General features: G+C 41.8%; 1 non-coding gene across 1 annotated transcript; it reads right to left on the reverse strand.

Moving 5' to 3' along the window:
* Positions 1–9,956: 9,956 nt before the first annotated feature.
* On the reverse strand, positions 9,957–10,027 carry TRNAG-CCC (transfer RNA glycine (anticodon CCC)). The gene has a single exon. It is a non-coding gene; the product is annotated as a tRNA-Gly (tRNA).
* Between the last annotated feature and the right edge of the window lie 6,726 nt (positions 10,028–16,753).

Here is a 16,753-nt window from a genome sequence, read left to right on the forward strand (position 1 = left end):
GGAGACAGGCAGAGTGAATTGCCCATTAGTCTATCTTTTTTGTTCTATTCAGGCTGCTTTAATGAGTGGCCCCCACCCATTGTTATGGAAGACAAACTACTTTACTCAGTCCACCAAATGTTAATCTCACCCAGAAACACCCTTGCAGACTCATCAAGAGTAATGTTGAAATAAATATCTGGGCAGCCTGAGGCCCAGTCAAACTGGCACATTAAAATAAGTCACCAAAGGTTTATGTCCCCACCAAAACATCTATTCTGCACATGGTAACTTTTATTAGTTGAGTGTGAAATCATCTTAAGCTGCTTTATCTTCTGTATTATTTTGGGGGGCTGCCATAAAGTACTAAAACTTAAAACAATAGAAATTCATATCCTCAAAACTCTGGAAGCTAGAAGTCCAAGATCAAGGTATGGGCAGACTCAGTTCCTTCTGGAGGCTGGGAGAGAGACTCTGTTTAAGCCCTTCTCCCCTGCCTCCACCCCAGCTTCTGTGGACGTTGGCAATTTTTTATCTTCCTGGGCTTGTAGCTGTAACATCCGAATCTGTGCTTTTATCCTCATGTGGTATTCTCCCCATGTGTGGGTTTTGATTTATCTTTGTATAAGAATACTAGTCTTATTGGATTAGGGTCAACTCCAATGACCTCATTTTTACTTTATTATCTATGTTGAAGGTCATGTTCTGAGATGTTGAGGGTCAGTACTCTAATATGTCTTTTTAGGGCACACAACTGAACCCATAACACCTTCTGAAACTGAACAGAAGAATCCTGCTTTTAAACTAAAGGGATGTAATAAAAATTATTTGACCCAAATCACTATCTAGTTAACAGTTTTGGTGAAAGCTATGAGCTGGATAACCATATAATTGATTGCTTAGATCAAAATAGCTAAGAGAATAAGTTTTATTAATAATTTTATTGAGACAAGGGTCAAAAACATGTTGCAGGAAGCCCATCTTAGTTCTATGAGATGAGTTGTCAGGTGCAGTGGTGTTGAAACCTCCCTATTCTGTCTGCCCAGGTCTTCTAGATCAGACTTTGAACAGGGCTGACTGCTATTGATAATATCCCAAAATGAGGATTTTTAAATCAGCATGCAGCCTTAACACCAATGTTGTTCAGCCTTGCAGGGGTTCATCTTAACTTAGACCTACTAATCATATTAAGATCTCCCCTTACCCCTATGTTTTGCTGTTATAGCTCTATCCTTCTTCTTAACATTATCACAGTTGTAATTAGATAGTTAATTGTGTTCCTAAGAGTTTGATAGCTGACTTCCTCCTTTATGCTGGAACCTTAGCTGCACCCACCCTGCCAACCAAGGGCAAGGACCATGTCTCACTGTATCATCAGCAGTACATGCTAGACCTTGCCTTTAAAAATGTGCCATCAATATTTATAGACTAAATATAAATTTCACTTCTACAAGTACTTAATAAATGGTTACTTAAAAAATGAGTAAGAGACATCACATGTACTTAAAACTTGTTAATTCAAATTTTCCTTATTACTTTTAACACCTTTTGGAATACTCTACTATCTACTCCTGAGAAAATGAAAATGACAAAGGCAATAATGCCTTAGTCTTCTTATAAAAATAATTTTGACTTTCCAGACCCTTAAAAGTGTCTTGGGGATCTCCAGGAGTCCTTGGACCACATTTTGAGACTCACTGCTGCTATGGTTTGGGTATTGTTTGAGGGGTTTCCCAAGGGTTTCCTGTCAGGAGCTTGATCCTTAGTGTGGTGGTTTTGCCAGGTGGTGGGACCTTTGAGAGGTAGGGCCCACTGGGAAATAATTAGGTTATTGAAGGTGCTGTCCTTGGAAGGAACTAATGTAGTTCTTCTGGGACCCTGGTTGGTTCTTGCAAAAGGATTGTTATAAAACAGTGAGTCTGAGCCCTGAATCACTCCCTGGTTTCCCCTGTCATCCTGCAATCACTCTCTCTCACTCATGCTCCTGCCATGATGCCATTCACCACGACATGCTGCAACCAGAGGGGCCCTCACAAGAGCAGGGCTGTGTCATTTGGCCCTTAAGACCAAAACTATTAGTACAGTAAATTGCATTTTAAAAAAATGAAGTACATAGCTCCGGTTTTTTTGTTACAGCAATGCAAACTAGCTAATGTAACTACTGAAGACAAGATAGCAGAGAGTAGGGTCCCCATTTGAACTTCCAGAGAAGAACCATCTAACTCCTCATACCTGGTACTGCCTACCAGCATGGATATTAATGATGCCTACATAAATATATATGAATGGTAAATACTTCTTCTATCTTTCATGAGCCACTGTTCTGTTTGATCTCTGTTTGAGTTATCAAGCCAATGTGCCGATACTACAATCCTTTGGCTTGCAGCCTTGTCTGCCATATAGCAAAGAATTGAGTGAGTTATTTATTTTTCTTTTTTAAAGAATTATTTATTTATTTATTTGGAAGTCAGAGTTACAGAGAGAACAGGAGAGCTAGAGACCATCCATCTGCTAGTTCACTCCCCTGATGGCTGCAATGGCCGTGACTGAGCCAGGCCAAAGCCAGGAGCCAGGACTTCATCTGGGTCATTCATATGAGTGGCAGGGGTCCAAACACTTGGGCTATCTGCTGCTAGGTCATTAGCAGGGTGCTAGATCAGAAGTGGAGCAGCAGAACATGGAATGTTCCACGTGGAATGCTGGTATCACAGGTGGTGGCTTTACCTGCTGCACCACAATGCTGGCCCCCGTTATTTCTTGTACAGTCTTGACTAAGGTTGAGAAACCAACTGTAGCTCCATAACGTCTTCATTATCAAGATAAGTGGCAAAAGGCACATTTCCTTATAGAAGTTACATGTTTCCTAGCTTTCAAATCCTCACTGTGCCTGTTTCACTTAGTCTACTTACTTTCCTCACCTGTGATACCTGCTGGCCCCAATAGGTAAATGAAACCGTGAAGAGCCAATGAAGGTTTTGAAGCAGGAAAGTGAAGTGATCAGAGAAATGCTTTAGGACAATCAATTGAGATGCATGGAGGGAATGGACTAGAAAGGAGAGAGGCTAGCAATGGGGAAACTGGACAGCTGTAAAGCAGTCATTAGACTGTAACAATTGATGAGGACCTAGATTAGGTTCTGGGGAGGAGAAGTAAAGTAGGTTGAACATATTAATGTCCCAATTTCTGTTACCTACATGGAAATAGCTGTTGATAGTCCTAACACCGGACCATACTGCAAGGCACACAGACTCTTCCTTATAATAGATTATTTTCAGAATTTTGCCTGTTGGTCTGGACCCTGTAGGAACATTAAGGATCCCTTTAAACCTTTTCACAAGAGCATTAAGGAAGATGCCATGCTGAAGGCAGGTAGAAGAGAGGACACAATGACTCCATTTTACCACTCAACAGGCATCAGAGAAGAAGAGTTGCCTGCTCCAAGATATATGCATTATCACCCACCAAAAAGTCTGCCCAATCCCAGGGAGGGAAGGGAGTCATTGCCCTGGATGGTTCTATGTGTGTTTGAGATGTATGTGATGGTTCCTGAAACTTACCATATGTCTTCATTCCTAAGTGTTGGAATGAAGTGTAAGAAAGAGGGAATTTGTTCCTAGATACTGGAAAGATGATAATAGGTAACATGTATAGATAATTTATTATGTGCCAGGTAAACCTTGAATGTTTTTATACACGTTAAATGATTTGATCCTTATAACAGTCATATATGACAGGCATAATATCTCCCCTTTGTAACAGATGAGGGAATGGGCACAAAAATGTCAATCATTTGCCAAAGTCACATGTCTAGTAACTCCAAGAGCTGGGATTAGAACCACTTCATCTGTCTCTGAAAGCCTGCAATCATTTTTAAATAGATGTATGTATTTATTTATTTGAAAGGGAGAACATCAAAGGTGAGAGAGAGAGAGAAAGAAAAAGAAAGAAAGAAGAAAGAGAGAAAGAGAGAGAGAAAGAGAGAAAGAGAGAAAGAGAGAAAGAAAGAAAGAAAGAAAGAAAGAAAGAAAGAAAGAAAGAAAGAAAGAAAGAAAGAAAGAAAGAAAGAAAGGAAGGAAGGAAGGAAGGAAGGGAGGGAGGAAGGAAGGAAGGAAGGAAAGGGAGAGAGAGAGAGAGAGAGAGAGAGAGAGAGTTTCTATATTTGGTTCTCTTCCCAAATAATGGCTGTAACAGCCAGGGCCAGGCTAAGTTGAAGCCAAGAGGCAGGAATTCCATCTAGGTCTCCTACATGGGTAGCAGGGGCCAAGTACTTGGCCATCATCTACTGCCTCCCCAGGTGTATTAGTAGGATACTGTATCAGAAGATAAGCAGCTAATCTGATATGGATGCCAAAGGCATTGCAAGCTAACTTAACTGCTGCACTGTAACACTGGCTCCCAAAAGCCTGGAAATTTAACCATGGCATTCTACCATCTCAAATACTATACCAAGGGTTCAAGCCTGGGTTCTGGAGGATAGTGGTTGCCTTTATACATCATCAACAGAGGGAAAAAAACATCTGATGTTCTTTCTGTGCCTTTGCACCACATGCCCAAATCCATCAGAATCTTCTGTGCTGAACATGGACTTGAATACAAGTCTGAAGCGATCCCTCTGGAGTGCTGGACTATTAGTTTGGAATGCAATCACGAATGTTCATTTATTATCTGATTTGCATCAGGGAGCTGCAAGCATGGTGTAGGTTGCGACTGTGCATCTGACTGCACAGCACTCAGAGAAGAATCTGTCTCCAGGACTGACATTTTTATTCACAGTCTTACCTGTGTGCTCTGAGAAAGCCTGCAAAGTCTTTCACTCTACACTGGGGAGCTGCCTGATATCGAGTGCCCTATAACCTCCAGGCTTTTGTGATAGATGGGGGAGGTTTTGGCACAGCTTATCAAAGAACATCCATGTTTTGATTGAGTTACATTTGCTAGATCCATGTTTATGGCCTTTGCCACCAGACAATTTTCTACTCCTTTCAAAACTACCTACTTAAACCTTACCAACGTTGATGCTTTCTCTCCCAAGTAGGCAGAATTGCCTTCTGAGGATTTTCACAGCACCGTCAGCACAGTTTTATTTTAACACTTAGTAAACTTTATTATAATTGGTTGTGTATCTCTTCTTCCATCTGATTAGGAGCCTTAAAGAAATGCCTCTTCTATTTTTCAGTCTCCGCACCAAGCACAGTGGCCCAACACACAGTAGGTCCTATGGCTGATGAAGGCAAAACAAAGTAAAGGTAAGAGACTGAGAGGCTGATAGTGGTACTAACACCCTTTATAAGAGGATTCAAGGCTGGCGCCGTGGCTCAATAGGCTAATCCTCCGCCTAGCGGTGCTGGCACACCGGGTTCTAGTCCCGGTCGGAGAGCCGGATTCTGTCCCGGTTGCCCCTCTTCCAGGCCAGCTCTCTGCTGTGGCCAGGGAGTGCAGTGCAGAATGGCCCAAGTGCTTGGGCCCTGCACCCACATGGGAGACCAGGAGAAGCACCTGGCTCCTGGCTTCAGATCAGCGCGATGCGCCGGCCACAGCGCACTGGCCGCAGTGGCCATTGGAGGGTGAACCAAGGGCAAAAAAGAAGACCTTTCTCTCTGTCTGTCTCTCACTGTCCACTCTGCCTGTCAAAACTAAAAAAAAAAAAAAAAAAAAAAAAAAAAGAGGATTCAAGATTCTTGGAAACAATCCTGCTGCTCCCAGAAATCTTGCTGGCCCTGCTTCTATAGGTGACATCCTACTATAATCATGGAGTTGTGAAAATGCAGACAGCATTGAGAAAATGACCCTTCATTAGCCCTTATCTCTTACTACAGGATAGAAAAGTTTTAAAATGCTTTTAAATGAACAAAAGGGACTGGGGAAGATTGACACTTGAATACTCACACAATGGGGAGTGCAGGCAGAAGGGAAAGAGCCATAGACATTAAGTGTCTGAGTGAGTAAAAGAAAGGGATGAGTGAATTTACTCACATCATAACTCTTTTTAAAAGTGGCCAAGAAGGTAAAAATAAGATAACTTCGCATACCCCAAATGATGAATTTTTGGAATCCTAGTGCCTATTTTAGTCTCAAATTTACACATAAATATCGAGATATACCAACTGGTTTAATTTTCCTGGCAATGTGGGACCCAATGAACCAAACTGTTGAAGTGTATAATTCAGTGCTTTCAAGGCCAAAGCAAATGGTGCACATTTAGCCTTCTTTTTCCTCCCTGAATAAATTAACTAATCAATCCACCGGATGAGCCCACATTTTCTTTTCACGGCCAGATCTGACATAACACGATAATGACTCTTCAATCCCCGATGGTAGTTGGGTCTGGAATGGGTTATGCTATATGGTTTGGTGGCTGGTTAAGCACTTCAAGAGATCTCTATGGCTACAGTAGACCTAGGAAAACAAAGCACACTGAGCTGCCCTGTTCTGTGAGTGTGAGGCTGACGTCTATAGGGACCCTGGTCATCCTCTTCCTGACCACTGTCTCCCTCCCACTGTCATTTGTTTTTTGCTTCCCTGGCTGGCTACCCTCAGGGTCACTTAGCTCTTCTGAAACCACCTGCTCCTCCCCTTTGGGTTCCCAGGTGCCAGCTCTTTATGATTTGACCTTGGGATCTGGCAGCTCAGAGCTTGGATGGATTTTCCTATCTGCTGTAAAAGGCATTTCAAAAAGTGAGGAGAGAGCTGGGCTTCCCATACAAGCATTTTCCTTGTTGGATGTGTTTGATGCTGCAAAAACCAATTACTGAAGCTCAGCTGTAAGGAATGAAATGTATTTAGTCACAGGTAAAGTTCATGAACACACAATTATCTGCAGAATATGTGTGGTGGCATCTTTTATAAATGAATGCATTTCCTAGAACCTACTCCCTTTACAAATAAGCCATTGCTAGGGCAGTATTGATGGCAAAAACAGAAATGAGTCTAATGGGCTGGCAGCCTCAGTGCTGCTCAGAATAACAAGCTGTGGCATACAGTACTTTATCTTCATCAGATTTTCCCCTCTGCTTTTGTAAAGCATCTGAAGTCCCCATATTGTCTTGGGATCAAACAGGCTTGTAGCCCTGCAGGACAAATTCCCTACACACTTTCTGGTTTAATAATTGAAGCTGTTGCACTAGGAGAGAGCACATTGTCACACTGAGAGTTTAGAAGGCATATGAAGGCACAAATGGAAATCATTATGCCTCTACCAGAACCAGTCCTGGGAAAATCCATGTTTTCCTCTCCAGTTGACCCCAAACCATTTGGAAAACAAGAAATCAAGCCACCAGATTTAGATGGCTTGTTCATACTAGATATGAACATTCACACACACACACACACACACACATTTAACTGAAGGGGAAACAAGTTTGTTTTAAGGATTGATGGTTCCCTAAAGAAGTTAAATCTGGGGGCCAGCATTGTGGCCAGCGGATTAAGCTGCCACCTATCACACTGGCATCCCATATGGTTCAAGTCTTGGTTGCTCCACTTCCAATCCATCTATTTGCTATCACACCTAGAAAAGTAGCAGACGATGGCTCAAGTGCTTGGGTCCCTGCTGCTCATGTAGGAGACCAGGGTGGAGTTCCCAGTTCCTGGTTTTGGCCTGGCCCAGCCCCAGCTGTTGCAGCCATTTGAGGACTGAGCCAGTGGATCTCTCTCTCTCTCTCTTTCTCTCTCTCCCCCCCCCCTTTAGATCTGCCTTTAAATAAATAAATCTTTTTTTTAAAAAAAAAAAAAAGAAGGTAAATCTGGAAGGCCATCCAGTATCAGAAGTTACCCTGCATGAAAAGGGAAAACTTTCTAAAACCATAGATCTAAAAAGGACCTTGAAGAGGCCTTGAGAAGTCAGATTTTCTAGGCTGTAGGCTTATTGTTCAAACTGTTAGATGAAAGGTATTTGTATGGTTCACTTGGGTCTTTGATGGAGTCATGGCCTCTGCTGTGGTTGGTTCTCCTTGATTTTCCTCCCAGCAGGAAAGCAAGCAGGCTTATCAGATTTGAGGGCTGATTCCCACTGCCAGCTCCTTTATCAATGCCGCTGAGTGGCAGTAGGTTAATCCTGTAATATTTCCTGATTGCTCTTAACACTCTTCTGTTCTTTACTTTACACTTGGAGCCATGATGAGGTTAAAAAAAATCTGAAGGTAATTTAAACTTGAAAAATAGAATAGTTAGGGATCTTTGTAAATGCTTCTAAGGATTCTTTTCTCACTCAACTCTTCCCACTTTTTGTCAACAATCTCCTTGCTTCCATTACTGGGAGGACAAAGTGTGTTTACTTGTCCTCTTTCTGGTCTCTTCAAAACTCCGTATGAATCCTCTCCTTTTACATCTCAGACACTGCCTGGCTCTTCTTTTCTGGAAGGATTAGTCCCCTGGTTCCTGAGCTCATATTTCCTTCTCTTCCCCTCAGGTACTTGGTTCCTTTACATTTCCTCTTCACCCTAGCATCTTCAGCTTCTACTTCTGGCTTGGCTCCTTCCCAGTTGCCTCCAGATACACACATCTGTGCCTGGGAGGATTTCCCAAGTTGTGCTGATAGTTTACTTCTGCTCTTTCCTACTAAGATCTCTGGCCAACTGCCACCCAGCATCCACTTCCAATAAGAGTAATACAAACAAGAAGACCAGCTAAATAACATTTGAGTACCTACTTTGTGCCAACACTGGGTTAAGCGATTTGCCTACATGGTCCTCTAGCCTCACAAAAGTCCTATGCAGTAAGTACTATTGTATTTTTTCTCTTTAATTCCTATTTTAATGAGATTGAATTGTATTTAAAAAAAATAATTATTATATTAATTGTGAATTTTTATGAGGTACAGTGTGATAATCTGATATAGGTATTCAATGTCTGGTGATAAAATCAGGTTACTTAGCATTTCATCTCCTTAACCAAAAATTTTAAAATTTTTGATCAACGCTCCACAACTGCACATATCTATGGAGTGCAGGGGGGCGTCCCGGTCCCTTCTCTTCTTCCCTGGCCTCTTCCCAGGAGGGGGCTTGCTATAGCCCTGAGCCTCCAGGCTTCCTGGGCTAGATGCTCCTCCACGTGGCTGGTTCCTTGTGCGCGGTATGAACCCAGATTTCTCTCTCTTAAAAAAAGCTCTTATGCACCTTTCGCACTAAATGAAAGCAAAAAAAAAAAAAAAAACCTCTCCCGGGAGAACGGCTATAGCCACATTATTTCATTGGTGGAAGCGCCTGCTGCGTGGTCCTTGAGAGGCAGCAGTTCACCGTTGGGGGTATTTCCCGTCCAGTTGTGACAAAGAGCACGTCCAAGTTTCCTTCTTTGACGCGGCCTGCTCTGGGTTTGTGCACGCCCTTCTCAATCGACTCCCTCACTTAACAGTGGACACCGTGCAAGTCGGGTGCCAGAGTCCAGCTCCAGCCAGTCCAGCATTTCCTGAAGGTGTGAGAGGCGTTGGCACAGGAAGAAATGAGAGACACACTCACAGCAAGGCTGAAGGCATGGCTCTAGCTTTCAGATGTAATTTTCAGGCCAACACCTGTTGACTCATACACCGCGGGGGACGCGGACCCATTCTCAGAACAGCATTGAACTTACGGAGGCAGAGATGGCAGCCCAGGCCAAGAAATCTGGTTCATGGTGTCTGTGCCCCAGGCCCTCGGGTGCGCCCCCCGGCTCCGTGGCTCCTCTCCTGCCACAGGGAGGCAGCTTAGCGCTCAGCCCAAGGTGCACTCTGTGATCGAGGACCTGGGTGTTCTCGAAGTTTTCAGGGACCGTCCAGGAGTGTAGGTGGTAGTGGCAGTGGCTCCAAGAACCAACATTCCAAACTGCAAAAACTCTCCTACGCTCTTATTGAGTGTAGTAACTTTGAGATCCTACTAAGATTGTGTTGCTGCTTCATGGACTCTTGTCATCAGTTCAGGATCGCCTAGACAAGGGTCCTAGCACCAGCCTATGCAGTGCAATTTTGCAGAGAAGTGTAAAGATCCCAAAAATGCAAAAGACATACCTGCATTGGCCGGGAATCGAACCCGGGTCTCCCGCGTGGGAGGCGAGAATTCTACCACTGAACCACCAATGCACCTGCCACTACAGCATTCAAAGTGGTCACTCCTGAGAGTATCCCCAAAAACAGCCATTTTTGCAAAAGAGGTTTATTGTAGTGTTGAGTAAAAGCTAACAAATGCACCCATACAGAAGTATTTTAATAGAAGACTTTCACAAAACTATCAATATCAAAATGTCTAACTTTACCTGAAGCAACTCAAAAAAGGTTCTTTCCAACTCTATGACAGATCTCCATAGTGAAACATCAGAAATTCATTCAGGTTGCTTGTTTCTACTGCTGTCTCCAACAGCCAGCTTCAAAGTGTTGCCTTAGTGGTTCTTAGAAGGTGACCTAACTGGTAGGGGTAGGTAAGTAAAGTTCTGATCAGAGGAGAAAGTAGCAGCAGCAGACGCAAAAGAAAGGAAACCAAAGGACAGAATCAACATAGAGAAATGAAGAAGTCAATTTTGGTTCATGGAATTGTACTTTGTAGGATGTATGTTTTTTTTTTTTTTTGTAAAAGTAATAACCAATCTTATGATAAAAACATGGTGTCTATTTTATATGATGTTTAAAGCATGTAAAGGGATGTGTGATATAAAAAGATCAACAACTCTTGAAGTCAATGTTGATTTCTTTGGGAATATCCAATTTCCTCAATTAGTATGCTTTAATTTATCAGCTATGTAAGTACATGGTTTTTTTTTAAAAAACTTTTATTTAGTAAATATAAATTTCCAAGGTACCAAAAAAAAAAAAAAACATTTCAACACTGTATTCAAAATGTACTCATCAAGTGAAAGCAGTCACGGTTTCCCTCTCTCTATCATCACCCTATGTTGAAGTCTTCTCTCCTCTATTCATTCCTAAAATATGTAATAAGTTATTGTGAACTATAGTAAAGCTACTGTGCTATAGAATACTATAACGTGAACCTGCTATCTAACTGTACTTTGAAACCCGTTATCCAACCTTGTTCTATGTGGCCCCGCTTCCCAATCTCTGGTAATCACTGTTCTACATTCAGGTAAGCCTTTCCTCCCAGCTTCCACAAACAAGAACACACAGTATTTGTCTTTCCAAGTCTGACTTCGCTTAATACAGTGTCTTCCAGTTCCATTTATTTTGCTACAAATATAATATGTGACTGAATAGTATTCCATTGTGTATATATGCTGCATTTTCTTTATTCATTAATCTGCTGATGGGCATCTAGGTTGATTCCAAATCTCAGCTAATGTGTCGTCCCAGTTTTAGTATATGTGCAGCTGAAGTGAGCCCTGTAATGTGGATAGTGCAGCAAAAAGCTTAAGAGAAGTATGTCTTTGATAGGCTGGTATCATTTCCTTCGAATATATACCCAGGAGTGGGATAGCCGGATTGTATGGTAGATCTATTTTTAATTTTTTAATTGCACTTTTGTTGGTTAATATATAGAGAACAAATTCCATGAATTTCATAAATATGGTTTCAAGAATACATGCTAATTTCCTCCCTCCTCAATTTTCTTTCCTTTAAAAAATTTTATAAACATATTTTCAATTTGCTTTATAATCACAGGCTCAATGCTCCTTCAAACAAAGAGCTCTACAAGTAAAAGGTACATAGACCACTGTGACACAGGAATAGAGACGAGGGTTATAAAAAATAATGAGGGAGATTTCCAAGATGGTGGAATAGGGAGGGAGCTCACTCATAGTCCGGGATAAGATAGTTTAATAAAAGTGGAGATACTGTAGTCTCAGGGAAGAGTTAGGGAAAAAACTGCAGAAGAAACTCTTCTGGAATTAGTGGGACATGGTGGACCTACATGGAAGGCACGGGTGCCCGTGGCTCAGGACGCCAGCTACTGAGTCTACGCAGCAGCACTGGAAAGGGAGGTGAGGTGAAACTGCAGTAGCAAGAGACACTGGTGGAAAAGTAGCAGGAAGAGCCTAGAGGGAACAAGGGTTGAAGCTCCATGGGAGAAAGTACACCAGCCTAAATAGAGGAGAGAAAAAAAATAAAAGGGACTGGTACCGACACGATTCTCTCTCTCCACTCACCTTACAAAGGCGAGCAAGACAATAGAGCAGGTGCAATTTTGGACATATGTAACAGATGTGCCAGCTCAGGGCTGCACCTGCCCTCGGCCAAGCAAAAAAACCTGACTCTGGTGAGGAGAAATAACAGGAGACTAAGACTAGTGAATGTGTGGAGCTTATGAACTGGGACTGTGAAAAAAAAAAAAAAAAAACTGAGGGTGTGTGGGAGAACTCATGGAGTGACTGAGACATGAGTTGTCTCGGTGGGAGATGCCACAAATTCAGGTGGCTTTGGCTATATAGTGAGAGACATTGCAGGGGAATCTGAGCGTACACTGAGGACTGTACACATCCTTTGTGTGGTCCTTGGGACAGCAGACAAATATACCCACTGGGGCTAGCGCTCAGGCACTGATCGCCATCAAGGAGAATAGCTCAGCTGAGCAGAATTACTTCCCTTCTGAATAAAAAGAGAGAGAGAGAGAGAGAGAGAGAGAGAGAAGATTTACCACGCCTAACCTGGGTGTGTCACTTTTGGCACACCCTTAACCATGAAGAACTGAACAGAGCTCTCTGGCCACACCCACTCCAAGCCTCTAGAGATTCACCAAAAGCAAACGTCAACTTAATCTAGAGTCATAGTATAATGAGAAAAGCCACCACAGCAAGAAAAAGAAGAAAAAACCAAAGAATATCTCCACAATGCCAAACAACAAATGCAGAAACTGAGGAAACAAGAACAAGGAAGAGGCCGGCGCCGCGGCTCACTAGGCTAATCCTCCGCCTAGCGGCGCCGGCACACCGGGTTCTAGTCCTGGTCGGGGCGCCGGATTCTGTCCCGGTTGCCCCTCTTCCAGGCCAGCCCTCTGCTGTGGCCAGGGAGTGCAGTGGAGGATGGCCCAGGTGCTTGGGCCCTGCACCCCATGGGAGACCAGGAAAAGCACCTGGCTCCTGGCTCCTGCCATCGGATCAGCGCGGTGCGCCGGCCGCAGCGCGCCGGCCACGGCGGCCATTGGAGGGTGAACCAACGGCAAAAGGAAGACCTTTCTCTCTGTCTCTCTCTCACTGTCCACTCTGCCTGTCAAAAAAAAAAAAAATAAAAATAAAAAATAAAATAAAAAAAAAAGAACAAGGAAGACATCATGATGCTCCCAAATGAACATGACACTAATACAAGATTATGAAGATGATGAGATAGAAGAAATGCAAGATACAGATTTCAAAAAATTTATGATAAGAACATTTAGAAGTTCTCAAAAACAAATGCATGAACTACAGAAATTCAGCACAGAAAATCTCTCTAGTGAAAATGAAATCTAAAGGAGGAATCAAAATGAAATGAGGAATTTAGTAGAACATGAAACTGAGATATTAAAGAGAAATCAAAATGAAATGACGAATTCAATAGAACAAATGACAAACACATTAAAGAGCCTTCAAAGCAGAATCAGTGAGATAGAAGAGAGAATATCAGACTTAGAAGGCAGAGAACAGGAAAGGATACAGTCAAACCAAAGAAAAGAAGAGGAAATTAGAATTTTTTTTTCATTTTTTTATTTTTTGACAGGCAGAGTGGACAGTGAGAGAGAGAGACAGAGAGAAAGGTCTTCCTTTTGCCATTGGTTCACCCTCCAATGGCCGCTGTGGCCAGCGCACTGCAGCCAGCGCACCACACTGATCCGATGGCAGGAGCCAGGTGCTTCTCCTGGTCTCCCATGGGGTGCAGGGCCCAAGTACTTGGGCCATCCTCCACTGCACTCCCTGGCCACAGCAGAGAGCTGGCCTGGAAGAGGGGCAACTGGGACAGAATCCGGCGCCCCGACTGGGACTAGTTTTGTTGGGAATCTACAGGATACTATTTTAAAAACCAACATTTGGGTTCTAGGAGTTCCTGAAGGCGTGGAGAGAGAGAAAGGATTAGAAGGCCTTTTTAGTGAGATACTAGTAGAAAACTTCCCGGGTTTGGAGAAGGACAGAGACATCCTAGTACAGGAAGCTCATAGAACCCCTAGTAAACATGACCAAAAGAGATCCTCACCACAGTGAAACATAAAGAAAAGATTCTAAAATGTGCAAGAGAAAAATGTCAGAATACTCTCAGAGGATCTCCAATTAGACTCACAGCAGACTTCTCATCAGAAACCCAACAGGCTAGGAAGGAATGACGAGATATAGCCCAGGTACTAAGAGAAAAAAACTGCCAGCCCAGAATATTATATCCTGCTAAGCTCTCATTCGTGAATGAAGGTGAAATAAAGACCTTTCATAGCAAACAGAAATTGAAAGAATTTGTCGGCACTTGTCCAGCCCTGCAAAAGATGCTTAAAGATGTGTTACACACAGAAATACAGGAACACAGTCATCAATATGAAAGAAGGTAAAGGAAGAAAATTTCCAAGTAAAAGATCACAGGAAGTTCAAAGCATATATTATAAATATCTTTGGAAAAAATGGCAGGGCGAAGTCACTACTTATCAATAGTCACATTGAATGTAAATGGCCTCAATTCTCCAGTTAAAAGGCACAGACTGGCTGAATGGATTAAAAACAAAACCCATCTATTTGCTGCTTACAAGAAACACAGCTTTCCAACAGAGATCCATACAGACTGAAAGTGAAAGGTTGGAAAAATATATTCCATGCCAGCAGAAACCAAAAAAGAGCAGGTGTAGCCTTATTAATATCAGACAAAATAAACTTTAACACAAAAACTGTTAATAGAGACAAAGAGGGGCACTATATAATGATTAAGGGATCAATTCAACAGTAAGATGTAACTATTATAAACGTATATGCACCTAATTACAGGGAAATTGTTTATTTAGAAGATATGTTAAGGAACTTAAAGTGATACTTAGACTCCAATACAATAGTATTGGGGGACTTCAATACTCCACTTTCAGAAATAGATGAATCAACCAGACAGAAGATCAGCAAGGAAACAGCAGATTTAATCGACACTATAGCCCAAATAGATCTAACATTTCTACAGAACTTTTTCATGCTACACTTGATGAATACACATTCTTCTCAGCAGTACATAAAACCTACTCTAGGATTGACCACATACTAGGCCATAAAGCAAGTCTCAGCAAATACAAAAGAATTAGAATCATACCATGCAGCTTCTCAGTCCACAATGGAATGAAGCTGGAAATTAGCAACTCAGGAATCCCTACAGCATATGGAGACACATGGAGACTGAAGAACATGCTCCTGAATGAACACTGGGTCACAGAAGAAATCAAAAGAGAAATCAAAAACTTTCTGGAAGTAAATGAGGATAACAGCACAACATATCAAAATGGGATATGGGATACAGCAAAAGCAGTGTTAAAAGGAAAGTTTATAGAAGTAGGTGCCTACATCAAGAAATTGGAAAGGCACCAAATAAATGAGCTTTCAATGCATCTCAAGGATCTATAAAAACTGCAGCAAACCAGACCCGAAACTAGTAAGAGAGGAGAAATAATTAAAATTAGAGAAGAAATCAACAGGATTGAATACAAAAAAAATTACAAAGATCAGCCAAACAAGGAGCTGGTTTTTGAAAAAATAAACAAAATAGACACACCATTGGCCAAACTAACTGAAAAAAGAAAAGACCCAAATCAATAAAATCAGAGATGAAAAAGGAAATGTAACAACAGACACCACAGAAATAAAAAGAATCATCAGAAATTACTACAAGGACTTGTATGCCAGCAAACAGGGAAACCTATCAGAAATGGATAGATTCCTGGACACATACAACCTACCTAAATTGAACCAGGAAGACACAGAAAACCTAAACAGACCCATAACTGAAACAGAAATTGAATCAGTAATAAAGGCCCTCCCAAAAAAGAAAAACCCAGGACCAGGTGGATTCACTGCTGAATTCGACCAGACATTTAAAGAAGAACTGACTCCAATTCTTCTCAAACTATTCAGAACAATGAAAAAAGAGGGAATCCTCCCAAATTCTTTCTATGAAGCCAGCATCACCTTAATTCCTAAACGTGAAAAAGATGCAGCTTTGAAAGAGAATTACAGACCAATTTCCCTGAGGAACATAGATGCAAAAATCCTCAATATAATTCTGGCCAATAGAATGCAACAACACAGCACATCAGAAAGATCATCCACCCGGACCAAGTGGGATTTATCCCTGGTATGCAGGGATTCAGTGTTCTCAAATCAGTCAATGGGATACACCACATTAATAAACTGCAGAAGCAAAACCATATCATTATCTCAATAGATGCAGAGAAAGTATTTGATAAAATACAACACCCTTTCTTGATGAAAACTCTAATGAAATTTGGTATAGATGGAACATTCCTCAATAGAATCAAAGCAATTTATGAAAAACTCACAGCCAACATCCTATTGAATGGGGAAAAGTTGGAAGCATTTCCATTGAGATTTGGTACCAGACAGGGATGCCCACTCTCATCATTGCTATTCAATATAGTACTGGAAGTTTTAGCCAAAGCTGTTAGGCAAGAAAAAGAAATTAAAGGGATACAAATTGGGAAGGAAGAAGTCCAACTATCCTTCTTTGCAGATGATATGATTCTTTATTTAGGGGATCCAAAGAACTCTATTTAGAGACTATTGGAACTCATAGAAGAGTTTGGCAAAGTAGCAGGGTATAAAATCAATGCACAAAAATCAACAGCCTTTGTATGCACAGGCAATACTTCAGCTGAGAAAGAACGTTAAGGTCAATGCATTCACAATAGCTACAAAA

Source organism: Oryctolagus cuniculus, chromosome 3, assembly GCF_964237555.1.
Source record: "Oryctolagus cuniculus chromosome 3, mOryCun1.1, whole genome shotgun sequence".
Taxonomy (NCBI): domain Eukaryota; kingdom Metazoa; phylum Chordata; class Mammalia; order Lagomorpha; family Leporidae; genus Oryctolagus; species Oryctolagus cuniculus.